Here is a 17830-nt window from a genome sequence, read left to right on the forward strand (position 1 = left end):
TCTAAATGTGTCGCTCATAGAATTTGGAAATCATTTAATTTGGGCACTGTGAATGTGGGCACATATACTTTAACCTAAATAGAAAAATCTTTGTTTTACGTCCCGCGGTTACGACGGCTACGCTAAAGGAAACAGTGATGATGAGAAATGAATGAAATGGTGGAATGTATAAAGCGACATGAAACGAGAGAACCCCGAGAAAACCCCCAAACACAGTGTTTGTCCACCACAAAGCCCACTTGCGCGAGTTGGGATGGAACCAGGATCCTACTCACTAGAAGTGAACGCACTAACACTGAACCACCGTAGACCCTTAAACTAAATAGAATATTTATTAGTGGCACTGGCATGACATACAGAGAACAATACGGAAAAGTTCAAACAGTTTCTTAACGTTTAGCATTGTATTGAAGGCACTTTCTAGCTATTATTAAAACCCAAGTATTAAGAAGTATTCGTGTGACTAGTTGCACATTTTACAGTAAAGGAAAACATACTTTTTATAGGGTGTTCTCTCTTACGAAACGACTTCATGGAAAGTCAGCCATTGAACCTTAAAACGATGTTACCTGGCTTCCGATAGCAATTTGGACTTCTCACGCAGATCTTTCCCTGCTCCCGTTATCCCGTTTTCACGAGCTGCTGCCTCTATTCTTTCGCTACCAACTCCTCTTCCTACTCTAATTTTAGCTTTTGCCAACTATCTCGTTCTTTTTTCATCTTTAAGCCATTTCTATCTTTCTTCTGAAAGGGTCAGAAAATCGATGCAAATTGTATTTTTTCTGTCTAGAGCAGGACCTGTAACTCTTGAGAAGTTTACGTTTTAACGGGGCATTTACCTTCTTTTTCCTATCTTCCTATCAGCTCGAAGAATATAATACAAACACACAGGGAAGAGATACCGTTCGAAGCATCCCATGTTGTTTGAAATGATATTCTCAAAATAAAGTTTTACGACGGCGACCCCTTCAAAGTTCTTAGTCTACATCGTTTTGCCAATATTGCATATAACGCTTTCCGTAGCTGAATTTGAGTAGAATACAGTATTAGAATAACTTCATATGTATTACGATCTTCTACCAAGCGTAAAGAAGATCTTTGTTTTCAGAGACAAAATTGTATACTCGCTGAATATTTCATATGATCATGTTATCTGCAGAAATGTTTTAACTCAAGCATATTGATACATTATAATAAAGTCTTGAGGACGTTATACTACTTTTATCATTAACTGACAAAGTTCAATTGACAATATTACCATTATGTTTGTGCTACAATGATTGAAATGGCTTCATGAAATGGACGATATATTGAGTAATGATAAATGATATATTGGATAAGATAAATAATGTATATGAAAAGTGCTTACTAGAAAACAAGTATCCGTGTATATACATTTTATATTTGGAATGAAAAATCAGTCCTTCTGAAACCAAAGCAAATATCTTGAAGGTTAACATTTTCTCATATTGTACAGTATGTCAGTATAATGGGGATGATAATACTAGACAAACGGTTTGAGTGTTGTATGGTTTCAAAGATCACTTTTATGTGTTTTGTGTAAAGTTAGTGACAGTTGAGATATTAAATTTTATTAAGTGCCTCAGTTGTTGGCCGAAATAAAAAGGAATAAAATATTTGCTAAGCCAAGATGATTTCATTGGAGTGATGCACAAAACCTCCTGAAATCATGGCCATTGGCGTAATACAGGATTATTTAGTGATTAAGATTATAAATGTAAATCACTAGAAGCTTAGTTAAACAGTACTTTTATAGTTCCAAATAATCATATACGGAAGTGTGAAGAATGGTCTTTCATGAAATTATGTCCGTTTGTATATTAACAGATAACAAAGTAAGAACCTAAAAAAAGATAGCGAGGATTATTTAAATGTATAGATTCAGTGTTCTATTTCGTCTTGTAAGTCTTAATTTAAAACAGAAGACAGAGAAATCAAACATTTTCGGTTTCAATGTTAATCACCATAGAGCCAAAAATGGAGCATATATATACGACAAGAGTTTTTTTTTATTGCAAATTACATTTTCAGAACGTGTGGACTTCTAAAAATATTTTTTTGTAACTTTCATGTTTATTTGACGATGGATGCCTTCAGAAAAATAGCTATGTGTAAGTAGATATATTCATTTTCCAGGTTTTTTTTTTTTTTACATATACGGATATTCTTTCTACCTAGTTATTTGTACTCTGTTATTTGGCGTCCTAATTATAGCAATAATTTTGTTGTAGATGCAGAGAACGTTGCAGATCAAGATAGCATACAGAAATATGATTTTTGCATAGAGTTGATAATATTTGGAGGAACAGAAAACATTACGTTTATGTTTGAGGTAGATATTAGTGAGAATTCTGGAATTATATTTTAAGCTCAGGGCTTATTCAAATAGTCATAATAATAATAATAATAATAATAATAATAATAATAATAATAATAATAATAATAATAATAATAATAATAATAATAATAATAATAATAATGCTGTAGTAATTGGGAAAACTATAAAACGCGACAAGTCAAATTCCTTGGGAGTACTGACCTACCTATTGTATACTGTAGGTACGAATGTCACAAAGCCTCTATTATTTACTGTCCTTGCACATCTAAAACTTCTATCCAAATGTTTAAAGGGTACACTTCTGTTCACAAAAACCTAAACTGCCTTAAATTAGAAAAAATGAACATCGATTAGTGCTTGGTAAAACGGAATCGATACTGAATCGCAAGTACACCCGCCCGCTTGTTTGATCGATATTGCACTTTTACCTGTATGAAACAGGTTGACCTACATTGTTTACCTACGCTGCAAAGTTTTCAGTTCATCTAGCCATTTTGAAGTCAAGAACACACTAACTAACTCTATAGCTTGTGGAACCTGGAGGTTCAATCCCGCGTTCATAAAAGCTCTCGACTAACATCTACCCTTAGCCAATTGGATCTAGTTCCAGTATTTCTATTTCTCCGAGATCCACCTTAATAATATTTTCCCATCTGCGCCTAGGTCTTCCTAATGGTCATTTTCCGGTTGGTCTTCCAGTTAAGACTTTAAAAGTGTTCCTACTTTCTTCCATCCTGGCTACATGACTGCCCACTTGAGGTTATTCGACTTGATGACCGTAATAAACTGTATGAATTATATTATGTAGTTCCTCGATATGAAGTTTCCGACACTATTCATTCCCGTTTCTCTTGGGTTCAAATATTCGTCTCAGGGTTTTGTTCTCAAATACTTTAAGTCTATGTTCTTCCTTCCGAGTCAGCGACCATGTTTCGCAACCAGACAGAACAAGGATGATTATATATATATATATATATATATATATATAGATAGATAGATAGATAGATAGATAGATAGATAGATATAGATATAGATAGATAGATAGATAGATAGATAGATAGATAGATAGATAGATAGATAGATAGATAGATAGATAGATAGATAGATAGATAGATAGATATAGATAGATAGATATAGATATAGATATGTATGTTAGAAGCTTCAATTCCTTGACAGAATTCGCGATGACAAAAGATTTTCACAAACAAGACAAGAACACACTTGTTTTAATAAAGAATTTTTATGGGTTCGAATATTCTTTTGTACCTTACTTTACCTAGGTACATTGTATATAAACATACAAGGAGATGAATCAGAGGTAGGCTAGCTCTGTCTAAAAGACAATAATACACATATTCAAAGCGCGCCATACTAATTGATGATAACGGGAGTGTATCGAAAACACCTTACTTTCTTGAGATTAAACCAACAAACAGAGACACAACTTAATATTCCCAACACTAACTTCAGATGATATTAAGATGCTGTTCCTTTTGAAATTTGATTACAGAAGACAACCACGGCGATCTGGCAATATCCTGTAACTTCAGGTTAGCAAACCTTACATCCATCTTGAAAAGATACTACCAACAAATGTTTTAAATATGAAGGTTTTTGTGTATTATTCCATAAAAAAAGTAAATATTTCAGGGAAATTTAGTAATATTATTTTTTTCTAATATATATATATATATATATATATATATATATATATATATATATATATACGATATTACATGTATATCTTTGTCGAGCCGCCATGAAGGGTGAGGTGCAACGTGCAACGGACAATTGCCCGGATGACCGGCTGGCCAGTCAACCTTCTACTGACAATTTGAAAATTGAGAACCTTAACTGAGGTTATGTGACAGACAGCCTTGTGCTTACAGGGTACACAACAGCACCTAGGAATTCCACATGAGTCGAGATTAGATAGAATTTACGTGGCGAGGAAAGAGATAATCTAATAGGAAAAGCTATATTTTCCGAAACGAAATATCAATGTTATATTATTTTCATGACATTTTTTCGAGAAGAGAGATCCTAAGCTTTTGTTTTGTGGGCAGGCCTGTTTGAACTTTATTCCACGCTTTATGTTTCATTTGCAATTAAATCCAGGATGACACACAAATGATACCCGCATTTTTTGACTTAGCTATAGTGCGTCCAGTAAGAGAACGTCTCTGACAGCTCGCAGTGACATTGCCACTACTCGCGTGTCAAGGTTTTTTTCGGTGCAACTGTAGTGGCAATTTAATTAATGGTATAAGACAGAGTGATCGTGGTTGGTAACACTGGTATCAAAGTAGAGGCTGCAATGTCCCACCGCATGTGGTAAGAAACGTCAGAGACCATCTCTTGTTGGCCGTGCTATAGGAAGGTACACTACTACTGTGGAACGCTATCTGTTTTTTAAAAAAATACATTTGAGAAAGAGTAAGATATTCACTTTTGATTTTCAATTACATCGTTTCTATTCTTTTCCTAAGTACAAACAATTCAAAAGTATGATAGATATTTGTTTGAAAACATATTTTGTCATTAATTTAGAAGCAAAACTAGTTTCAAGTAATTTATTATAATTAATTGTTACAATCTGTGCCCAGATTACATTCTATTGGCTCTACGGTTATAATAGGTTTCGGTTGTAACGAGTATACTGGTTATAGCGAAGAAACGGATCATACATGCCAAACGAGCCGAACAGAACGATCGGTCCTACCGTAAGCTCGCATTCCATAGGGTAAAATCGAGTGCGTGGGGTAAAGAGCGGGAGGGTAGTTGCCCATTTACCCGAAAATTCCGTGCACTACTCTAGATCCCCACGGATTCGCTTCAGGCTTATATAATTTTCCTTGCATTTTTGTGACAGTCAGGGGTGGAAATTGAATGATAAAATTTCAGAATGCATGTGAAAATTTCGCTGTAGATAAACTAAAAATTGCCACAATGCAGGAAATTATAGTAGTCTTAAACCGCAAATTTGATACGTTATTTATATATATCTTTTTAATTACAACGCTTTAAAATGTAATGACAGTTGAGAAATAATTACAGATAGACTAACTATAAATTCTTACTGTGTTTATATTCGTGAAAAAAATGCAGTACTGAACTGTCTATAATACGATATTTTTGCCTTCTCAATTGCCTTTGCTGTCTAATTATTTTCCTCTTTCTTACTATTGAATATTTCTTGTTGAAGTTTCATAGGTTGTTTTATTCACGGTATTCTTCTCCGAGTAATGTAAAGATTAAGAATCAGTAACATTAGAGAAAGAAAAGAAAAGCGAGCTATAGCACCCAGGTGACAACGTTTGCCCGCAAGAAATCTTGTATTGTAATCCAGGTCTAGTAATATCGTAGAAAATTTGCTGACTCCTGAATTCTTTGGACAATCCGCTTGCATCCCCTTCCAATAAATTAAACCGGCTTCCTCATTTTAAGAATCTTTCAGTGATTCCTTTATTACTTTCTTCCGAATTTAAAATATTTCTCACTGAATATTTTACAGATTAAGAAATAGTTATTTTAATACAATGAAGGAGTATATACAACTTATTCACTATTTTTGAATACGTAGTTCTTCTAGAATTGATCTTAAAAAGGATACAAAATGCTGTACACTGAAATGTGAAACATGTTAATACTCGTACGATTGGAACCCAGTAAATATCGGCACATATGAATGCTTAGACCTCAGTGGATATGAACTGAAATTGCGTGTACCTTTTTCTGGGTAACGCAATCCTGGGTTACTGCATCTTATTTCTGCCATCTGTCTAGGTTCTTTATTCGACATCGTAGAATTCTATTTGTCCGTTCCTCCACAATTATAAAAGTGTTCCAAACCTTCTTTATTGATGATATGACTAATAATGCTTAAAACTCATGAAAGGAACTCCATGATTTTTTATAGCCCTATACTATCCATGAAATTTATATTTTTACAATGGACCTAGAACAGTAATTCTCTACATTTAGAATGCTACGACTTTGTTTTTGCTGGTTCCATATAATCCGTTGCTTGTTACAAATTAAATCAATAATAATAAAATGTGTTGAAAACCAACTTGACAGTGACCCACCGTAAAACTGTTTCCAACTACTGGCGGGCCGCGACCCATCAGTTGGAAATATTTGATCTAAGGAAACGTAACGTGTCTGGATGAAGATAGCTACGGATTCCACATTTTGAGCATCAGTATACTTCATACATTGATTTATCACACATAGTATTTACTCAATTGATACTTCTATCGACATATTAGTTTTTCTTCCAAACTGGACAGCCAATGGCTCAGTAATGAAGTGCTCACTTCTGACGCAAGGATCTGGTTCAATCCCAAACCATGGACGTCTGTGCTGGACAATATCGTGTCTGAATTTTCTCGTAGTTTTCCAGTTGTCTCTTACATTTTTTCATGAATTATTTTAAAATAAATTTATTTTATTAATCATCCATCTTTCTTCGACTAAACGCTATAAGCGTGAGATGCTAATGATATCGTTTCATTTGAATTCTTTCAAGAGCATATTCTACACTGAGATAAAAATCAATCAATCAAACGCGTGCATTTCTCCTTCTTTCAAATTCTATCAGTCTTCTTCTAATTTGAACGACGTGCTAAGACTTTTACTCCTTAACATATTTTGCTTGATTGTTGTTTTATTTTCTCATTCATCATTCATAAAAAAACGTACCAAGAATTTTCCATAATTACCTGACCAGCGAACGAGCGCCGGTGGCCGGTTTTGGAACAAAAATACAGTGTTTCTAACTGGATTACTTGTAATTAATCCATCACAGTTATTTTTTGATCTGTTCGTAATAAACTACTTCACGCGTATGTTCAAGTTAAAACAAACACAGTTTAAAAAGTTATAGAAGTTATTTCCAGAACACTTTGAGGAACTGTAAAAAAAGTGCATACACCCTCCACATTAATTTGGCAATAACTTGCGTATATACTAACAGTGTTGCACAAAGAAACACTAAGAAGTTCGCAGCATTCGAGTGTAAGAAATTCCTACTTCTCTTATTAACAAAACCTCGAACTTCATTATTGTGAATCAAAGTTATACTTTGGCAACTGCGATTTCATTGTTTAAAGCAAGTTCTATTGTGTAGTTTTGAGATAAGATGTCTTCGAAATTGCGAATTAGTTGGACCGGGTGACCGACCGATTGTCTAAGCAGTGTCCTGAGGAACAAAATTCTTTTGCATTGAAATAATTTTCGAATGTGCTGCAAAAGTCTGGTGAGAGAGAAACTGATAATCTTTTACCGCCACACTCCTAACCGCCTCCGATGGAGACTTGGATCCACCTCTGATTGAGATGGTAGATAAAGATAACTCTCTCTGATGCCTAACCTGTTATTATTTTGCATGGTTTGGTAATTTTAAAAAATCCAGTATTTCTGATATATTTTAATATCTGTATTTAAAGAAATATACCCAGTGTTTCATTGGAGGCGAAAGGGGAACGACTAAAGTTTAAAGTTTAAAGTGGGGTACCTGACAATTGAAGGTTCCTTGTCCTTCCAAGGAATTGAACTCCAGTGAAATTCAGAATAAAATGAATTACGTATTAAAAAAGGAAATACAACATATTTTTCAGGGTAACTCTTACAGACATTATATTATTATAAAATTAATACTACTTCTGAAACTGATTAGAGTGAATAGATATGTATTTGAGTAACAAAACCACTTGCATAAGTTTTTCAAAGTATCAAGTTTGAAAAACGAAGTTTGTCTTCCAATGTTTTCTCTTTGCTCAAGATACCGGTTATTGGCAGGAAATCACGCGACCGCTTCTTACATCAATTCATGTGGAAGATGATGAGTGGCAATGTTATTTACCTAAGTTCAGTATTAGCGAAGCAAAGAAAAAAGACACCCAACCTCTTGCAACCATACGTAGCACATTTTAATACTTAGACCCGAAATAAAAGTACAGCTGTTTAAAGATGATTGCCTTTGTCTTTGAATTTCATATGTGGGCAACAATATAGGAATTTTCAGATAGAAGTAGGGGAGGGGCAAATTTTGTTGAACAAGACCGTACATCTGATATGTTTGAACTGTATGCAACTTGTGGTTACGGGTTAAACTTAATCCTCTGAAGTCAATCGACAAATGATTATGTATTACAGACACAAAGATAACACTAGGCTCCCAAATTTTAAAATTATATTGTGTATGAAAATAAACAGTAGAATTAATTCTTTGTCATCTGAGACCTAGAATCTGAAATAATTTCAGAGGGAGTTCAAGGGGAATTTCTGTACTCATAAATAAAAGTTGTGAGTTTATTATGTGTTGAAGCAATGATAATTACGCTTACATTACCCATACGCTAATGTTTCATCAATATTTTTATTCCACATTTACCAAAATGCTGGATTTCAATAATAATCTTAAAAGAAAAATGCACTGTAATCAGATTTTACAAGTCAATCCCGAATGGCAAGCTATCCAATCCCAAAGCCCTTTAAAAAATGAAGGAAAAATTTCTTCTTCACCTCCTTTTCCCCCAAAGGGTTCACATTCATCGAAAAAATGAAATGAAATTTCTGTAGTTTAACGTCCCATAATTATGCTCTTTATGCTACAGGAGATAGACGATTAATGAAAATATTGTAAAATTAATTTTTGAGCTCTCAGTGGGATTTCAACCCAGAACCACGTACAACAAAGGCATGTGCACCAGCCAATAGACCAACGGAGAGAACTTCCATAGTTCTCGAGTGGAAACGTTTTGGAATTCTTCCTTGGCTAAAACTCGAGGAAGTAATTTATTTGTCATCCGATAATCATACATGTAAAGCAAACACAAGGCGAGCCTTAACTTGATTTAAACTTACAGTTACAAGGTATTGCGCAAGTCTCTAAGTTATCAACCCTTAATTAATCTTTTAGTCATTGGCATCGTTATTCCTGTGTTTTACAGATTGCTCGTGTCTTATATTGGAATCAAATAAAACGTAATCAATTTTATACGATCTACTTAATACAGGGTAGAAACTCACTTTCATGCTATGTCGCTCTTTAATTGTTAATTTTCATGCATATGTCATAATGCACAATGCATCTACATTACTGCAGGAATAACCATTCCTGCATTCAATAACAACTATATAATTTATGGTGTTCTTTATCAAACGGAATAGATTAGGGTACTTATAACATGTAAATTACAACTTTTAGAAATCGTAGGATACACTGCGGAGTGACACTTTCCGTTCCCATGTCCCACCGCGCTTGTCCAGAAACTGATGTAAACACAACAGCAGCGCCCTCCGCGAAAAAACGAACTAATATTCTGGTCAGGTAATATATGTGGGAGAGCAGTCCTTATGTCAGCCTAGCATTTTTATACTCAAGTTGTTTTATACTTTTTCTCTTAATTTAATATCAAAAATTATCTCCCAAACTTGTCATTGTTGTTTAGAATCATCCTGTATATCGTTACTTTCTCAATTAGAACAATACTGAAAGAGCTGAGTTTAATAAATATCATCGCGGAGAACATTTTCATATTTTGGGGGATACAATCTTATTCCTAAAATGAAAAGGAAACATCTGATTAGCCATAAAATAATAGCAAAAAAATACCTGATTATCCTCCCATTACTTAGCCAACGATTGAATACTGTGTCGAAAGAAGTTTGAACTCTGCAAATGGGATGAAGTCTTCACACGCATTTACATCACCCGAGAATCAGAAAATATCCCCTCCCCCCAAGAAGTAATCGATGCAAGAAGAAGTTGTAATTAGAAGGTTAGAGACCAGCGTAATAAGGTAGATGAGGAAGAGTGTGGGAAGGGACTATAATCTGGATGTTGATCATGATCTAACCACTCCTAACAATCTACGGTAGTATTATAGGGGACATACATTTAATCAGAAACAACACCCCCAATGCGAGAAATATTTAAAATTATTTCTTACTTTAAAAACCTCCACCCTCCAGATGGCAATTCTTATTTTTCGGTATCAAATAATGTTGCATCCATGAGTACAAATTTTTCACTTCACCTGTTGCACGGAGCTGACAAACTATAGTAATATGGTGTGCGCCGAACTCGTTTGCAATGGCACGAACACTTTAATCACGGTCTGCTTCCATTGTGTCCCTGAGGGCATTCTCAAACGTAAATAATGCATCGGTATTTGGCAATGTTGTATCGCCAGAACAGTTTGCAACGGCAAATTATACGTTCAGTTTCTAGTGCTGGTCCAAGTACACTCTTAATCCTTTTAATATTTATGACGTAACAGCGACAGGAGTAATACAGTCGATTTTTGCTTTTTGCTGTACCTGATGTCTGAATACGCAAAGGAACATCACTTGCAATTGTGTGTTGTCCATGCTGCGCTTTCAATATTTTCAGAAGAAATTTAATCACCATTTTAAAGAATTTCATTGTTTCCCCTCCTGGATTCTGTATGGGTACAGTTATAAGTTAGGGTTACAACAAAATTTAAAGACACTTTTTATGAATCAGAAAACTACTTCGTTTTATCTCTCTCCATATAAATCATAACCCTCTCTATATAAATTTCTTAAAATGAGTATAAATGATAATTGTGACTGCTGTTGTTTTAACAAATACATCTCAATGAGATCTGGATATATGTAATAATAATACTAACTTCGAAAGAGAAATCTGAAGTTAGTAATTTCATTTATATTTAAAGATGAAAACAAAATGGAAGAAAAACATGTTAACAGTTTTGTTTCCGAATATGCCGTCTCATAAATAGCAAGAACTTGATTTATGAAAGGTATTCATCTGTCCTTTTGTATTCTGATTGACAATATGACATTCACAACAAATAGTTAATTCTAATGGAAGTATTTGCTTTCCCTCCGGGCTGGTAGATAATTGGTGCTTCTCCTTTATGTTCTATTGACGAGATGACAATCATTTGTTCGTCCGCTCTGAAAAGAATCATTAAATATTAATAAATAATGCGTATTTTGTATTTTATTCTTTTGCTTAGTTGAATCACATTGGAAACAGTAATATTCTAGATCAACTCTGAACATTTATTCACGTCATTGGTATTTTCAATCTGTTCTTTCTTTCAGATAAGTAGTTCTTTCTTTCTTTCTTTCACACTTACGTTAACAATGGAAAGAAACATTTTGTGGTACATGCGAAATCATGAAATCAATTTCAGTACAGCTGAAATCAGTCTTGAATGACACAAAAAGTTCCAAAAATGTCAACTTTTGACAATAACTATTTATCAAGAAATTGAGTTTGCTTAACACACATCTTAAAATATTACTATTGACTTTCTTTGTACTATTTGTGCAGTTTCAAAACTATCCGAGTACCCTCGTAGATCAGGGTACTAAACTCCCTATCCAACATTGAGGTGTTCAATAGATTTAGTTTGAAACCTATAGGGATTACACTTCTCCAATACCATCTTCGCCCAACAAAGAATTGGAAGTAAGTATGCTATGTACTAATATATTTTGTATATGTCATTATATTGTAGTATAATATTTCACAAGTATATTTTTTCTCTCATTAACTAGGAACCATATTACATAAATACAATTTGATATCTAAGTCTACATGTTTCTGCACTAAATTAGATAGAAGCCAGACTCATATTTACAGTCGCACACACACATTATATAATATATACAAAATAAGGAATGTAAGAATGTAAGAAGACAAAATTGTGGATGATTCCACAACAGTAGTAATCCAAATGAGACAAAGGGATAATGTTTCAATATTACCTTAAGATCGAATACTAAGTCATCATATGACGGATTTGGAACAAATAGAAACAAAGTTACAAGGAACTGAAAATTTGTCTCATTGCAAAGAACTTTGCTTCAGAACAATGTTATGATAAGTATCAATTCGACTTACGTACGTTATGATCATACACAAAGATCATAATGTCGTTTACAGGAATTTGTTATCTCAAACCATTCGGAAGATATGAAAAAATAGTAAAATTTTATATATTCCTTAAAATGGAGTATTTGTGGAAACTTCGTAAAACTTGTTTTACTTACTTTTCATCTACAAGGTTACAACCACATTCTTGGCAGTTGTAATTACAATAAGTTCTTCGAATTACATAATTATAAGAGGTATTGAAAACTAAGAACTTTTGCAATCTATTGAAATCTATCCATGCAAATGGATGAAGTACTTATTTAGTTTTTTTTTAAATCAATCCCATATGACTATTTATTCGTATTCAAAATTTGTTATATAATGATCATAGCATGCGACATTGTACTCGGGATATGTAGGCTACTGTCCGTCTAACTGATTTACTTTATTACTGCTGTGACGGCCATCCAAATATGGATATTTGTGATATTGTATAATCTTCAATTTGCAACACTGTATGAAACGTGCCGAATTTCTGTTTCCCCTTTACATGTAAATTTGAAGTAAGTAATAGCATGACATAGTATCATTTAAAAAAACTTTATATTGAGTTGGGAACACTGTTACCCTTGTGTAATCGGGCAGTATCCAAATATGTTTCCTTTGCCTATGTTTCAGTAGTACAAAATTTCATCATTTTCTGATCACTGGTTTAAAAGCTAGAAATGCATACGAAGATAAATAGTCCATCTTGTATATGTGTGTAAGAGCATGTACACCATATATATACATGTTTCAAGCTACAGTAACTTTAAATAATAATTCAAAAATTTCTCGATGAGTTATACAATATTAAAGGTAATAGAAGTTTCAAAAATTTTATGAAAAGCATCGAAGACTGAAAAGTTTTCTTGAGTTAAAATTGGGCAATTGGATTCAAACAAAGCACTGGAGATCTATCCTGAGACCCAGGGCTAATGTTTTGTAGGTACTACGAAAGTGGATCTTATAATACGTTACAATCAATCACGTACAATGCCTTTAGTCTGAGAAGATTTCTTCATTTTACCTCCCATAAATATTTTTTCAAGGGAATTTTATACTAACAGCTTCTTCTGCTTATTATATTTTACATTTTATTACAAGATGTTTCTATATTTAGTAAGCGGGATGTGATGAAAATATGTATACTCAAAATATGTTTACATTAATTAGTAAACGCTGTTTGTCTTTCACGATCTTATATTTCGGCGTATAACACTTTCTAATGTGGTTTTGAAAACATTAATCTCCTTATTCGTACAAACTTTCCTGTAAATGCTCGAGCTTGTTCTTATCTTGTCAACATTATATCACAACCAATCAAAATTTTGTGAGAATTTTCATTGCATAACCGGCTGGCACTCGAATATTATGCCTTAAATGAAATTTTATTAAATTTTCAACAAGATAAACTAAAACAAAAAATGTGAAAATATTTTATTGTCATCGGGTTTGCGTATCTGCCAAATATTCAGGACTCTAACTAAAGGAGTGCGTGAAATGCAAACTACAATATTCGACTTTAAAAAATAGACAAATACTATACTAAAAGCATTCAAAATTATACTTTTAGAATTGACATTTCTGTACATTTGTTGTACACCTACGGCACTAATAATAGACTTACCTCCCTAATAAGCACCATGATGAGATACCAAAATTGTACTTTTGTAGTCACAAAAACTTAAATTGCCTTCGAGAGGCTAACTTCGAAAACTTTACCCCAAATCCTTTTAATTCCTTTGGGTCTGAATCATTTTCCTTACATTCTTGCCACAATCAAAGGTTCAAATTAAATAATAATATTGCATGCATTTTACATATGAATATTTCGTTGTAGATAACCAAATTAGCTCTAGTCGAGGAAATTATGGCGATTTTAAGTACCACATTTGTCATGTTAGTTATATTGTTAATCCAGAAAGTAGAGAAGTTAAAGTGATGAAAATAGGGAAATATCAGAATCCAATAAGTAATCATTTTCTTCACACTTCATTAATTGTTTCACTGCCAATTCGAGTGTCTCCAAAACATATCTTTGAGGAATAATTTATGAAGAACCCATAGACATCAGCAGGATAAGAGCACGAATATTTGAAAAGATTCTGTTGCTTTCTTGTATAACATAACATTCGTCCGACCTGTCTTTTGTTGAAAATTGACAGGAAACTAGTCGTTGTTTCAAAAAAAGATTGAACAGTTCAAGAAACAAACTGAACTCACATTTTCTTCTAACATCAGCATTACAAACTAGCAGAAAATAAACTAAAACTTGAGTAACTTTTGCTGCGTATGAGGCGAGTTACTTTTCTTTCTTACCTTTTCTTCAAGCTGAGCTCTTAAAATGAAGTTTGTTTTTCAGGAGAACAGCTAAGACTTTTTTTTTTATTTTTTGTGTAAAACCCATTAGCAAATAGCTCTATAATTATTATTTAGAGGAGACCCTAACACATACACGATGAGAATAATCTTCAAAATTATGAATAATTATACAAAATGTAATGACTTGTTTGACACTTTTGTCTCTGGAGAAACACCATAAGTGTGGGTGTTACCGGAGTTCATCATTCTATTTCTTCATTTTCTTAATTCTACCATTATCATCCATCTTAGTAGCACAGTCTCCCTTAGCCTCGGTGCAAAATCATGGAATGTTAAACTAACAAAAATATTTCTGTATTTGTCAGCGAGATCCAAGGAATACTATTGTAATCTAAATATCATGGCATTTCTAAATTTTCACAAGAAGAGAAATTTGAAAATTTAAAATGATAAAATGCTGCTGATGTTTCATTATTTTAAATAACACTTACATATTTTAATTAATTATATGTAACGACTAAAAGAATGCTAACCTTCTTATAACAGCATTCCTCATTAGAACTTCAGTAGCTTACATTTATGTATGATCCCATTCTCCCCAATGAGAAAAAATAAGACATTTTTTTGCACCTTTGCTCTTCTGAGGTAGTTCAATATTGAACTAAAATTCAGAATTTCATCCATGTTTAACTTCAAAACTACTTTCATTTTTTCAATTGTATCACACTGATGTATTGTTTTTCTTCATATTCTGCAAGTTAACGCATTGCATATTTTTCTATGAATTCAAACTACAATATCCCACTCTAACATTATTTAAACTTAAAATTTTAACTTTCTTTTATGATCTTTTCTTTAAATTTGTATGTCATAAAATAATCTGACACGACACCTGCACTATTGTAAGAATAGTATTAGAACATGGACTTAGATATACGAGAAGTTGTCAATAAGTTTTTGTCCTCACTACGAGTGGGTTGAGGGAAAATGAAATGAAATCTTTAAGTTTTACGTCCCACGATTATGGCGGTTAGACTAAAGGAGACGGTGATTATGAGAAGTGAATGAATGGTGGAATGAAGAAAGTGGGAGGAAACGGGTAAACACCGAGAAAGCCCACGAGCATGGTGTGTGTCCACACCAAAGTCCACACGGCACAAGCTGGGATCTAACCAGGGACCCCAAGCACCGGAGGTGAACGCTCTACCACTGAACCTTTGCTGACTTTGAAGATTGAGCAGAAGATGACGAGGAACTATGTGAAGATGGTACACTGTCCTTATTTTGACGAAACATTGATGATTGGATAGCATTTACTTCTCTGTTTTTAGATTACTTATATAGCCCAAGTTGTTGTTGGGTACTCTCTACTGCTAGTGCTACCTCTGTTACTTTGTTGAATGTAAGATCTCGCGTACTGAGTAATTTTCTACGAATTGCTACATAAGCAATCTCCAAAACAAATTGATCCCTCAAATATTCTTCCAAGTAGCAGGTATATTCACAAAAGACTGACTTTTTTTTTTTTCAAATTCAACACAAAAACAGAAATTGACTGGTAAGGCTTCTGTCGCATTCTATGATACTGGTATTCCTCAGAAATCATATTCCCTTTTGAAGCATAATAATTTTTCATCACAATCTTAATGTTTTCATAAGCTTTTACTGAAGAAGAATCAAGCGAGCAGATGTTGCATAGCTGATCATAAGCTTCCGTTCCCATCACTGTAAAAACATTGTAATCTTTCGTTCTTCTGGCATTTGGGCTGCTACACACATATACCCAAGCTGTTCCAAATAAGATTGTAGGCGGTCAGTTTCCACATTAAAGATCGGAAAGCTTGGAATGCTAGATATAATTGAACAGAGCGTAAGCTTCAATGAACAACTGCGCCAATATAGCTTTATAATCTTAAAAGAAATATACGGGTTAAGTTCTAAAGTTGGTCGTCCGTTTCTAGCAAAATTTTGAAAATTTACCGGGAAGAAATGAATAATTTGCGTTTTTGTGTGCTTGATAATGTATAAGGAGAGGAACAGTTGTGTTTATTTTCTTATTTAAACGATTCAAAACATAAAACTATTTGGCAAGCGGAGGGAACTACTTGGCGCATTGTTGCTTCATGGTACGATTATGGGAATGAAATAAGCATTTGTTTTGTAAACATGGCTGGTGATAATCGGGAAAATCTATTAAAATCAATTAAAAGTCATGGCTTAATAAATTGCAGAAAGTTCGGTAAGCAAATAACTGGGAAGAAGCGTAGGGAAAGTTATACCTTTCAATGTAACGGAAGTAACATAACCAACATGGCGGCAAGGTTGTAGAACACTAGTCCTCCTTCCCATTTAGCTGTAATAAAGATAGAAAACAACGTGCCCTGCGGGGTTCCAACCCTCCTTCACTCGTTAACGCTCGCTAGTTAATACTATGTAAATTAAGTATTAAACTTTGGTACACAAAAGAATCAATTATTATGATTTTAGCCAGGAAAATAGGCTCACAACCCACTTCGGAATAAATGCCAAATATACACACCATCAATTGCGTCTACTGTGTTACTAATGACTTGTATAAATCAGTAACACCTACTGCAAATGATCTCTTTTATTTCTATACTTCGTATTGGTATATACCTTCCAAAGGAACTATCCAAGCATTATTTACTGGATAAACAATCGCTACTGTCTGTAACTAATATGCATCAAATAATCTCAAATCGTTTATACATTAATTACTTCTTCACAATCTAGCGATTCTCTTTCATCTGAACATTACACACGTTATTTTCCTAACAATAGCTAGATAATGGTATGTAAACAATTTTATGTAACTGCCTTCCCGTACTACATCCCAACATAAACGTGTGTATCTTTTCTTTTTAATTAAGAAATTATATAACAGATATCACAGTTCCAACTTAAGTGAATTCTTGCATTAAGCATTATCTGAATAAATAGTAGAAATTCTTAATATAGAAATTATAACCTTATACTTTTTAGATATTGAAATAAGTATTTTTCATTTAAAAATGTATTATGTCGATGTATTATGTTAATGTTTTATTTATAATGATTTTTACATCTCACGCTTAAACCAATCCTTACAATTTGCACTTTCTCAATAAAGAAAGAAAAGTTTAGTTGTTATAGAAACGACTCTAGTTTTCCCTCTTAGGAGTGAAATTTTCAAAACGTTGAAACATGTGACTCTTATTTTATGTAAA

Source organism: Thermobia domestica, chromosome 2 (assembly GCF_964235325.1).
Source record: "Thermobia domestica chromosome 2, izTheDome1.hap1.1, whole genome shotgun sequence".
Classification (NCBI taxonomy): Eukaryota; Metazoa; Arthropoda; class Insecta; order Zygentoma; family Lepismatidae; genus Thermobia; species Thermobia domestica.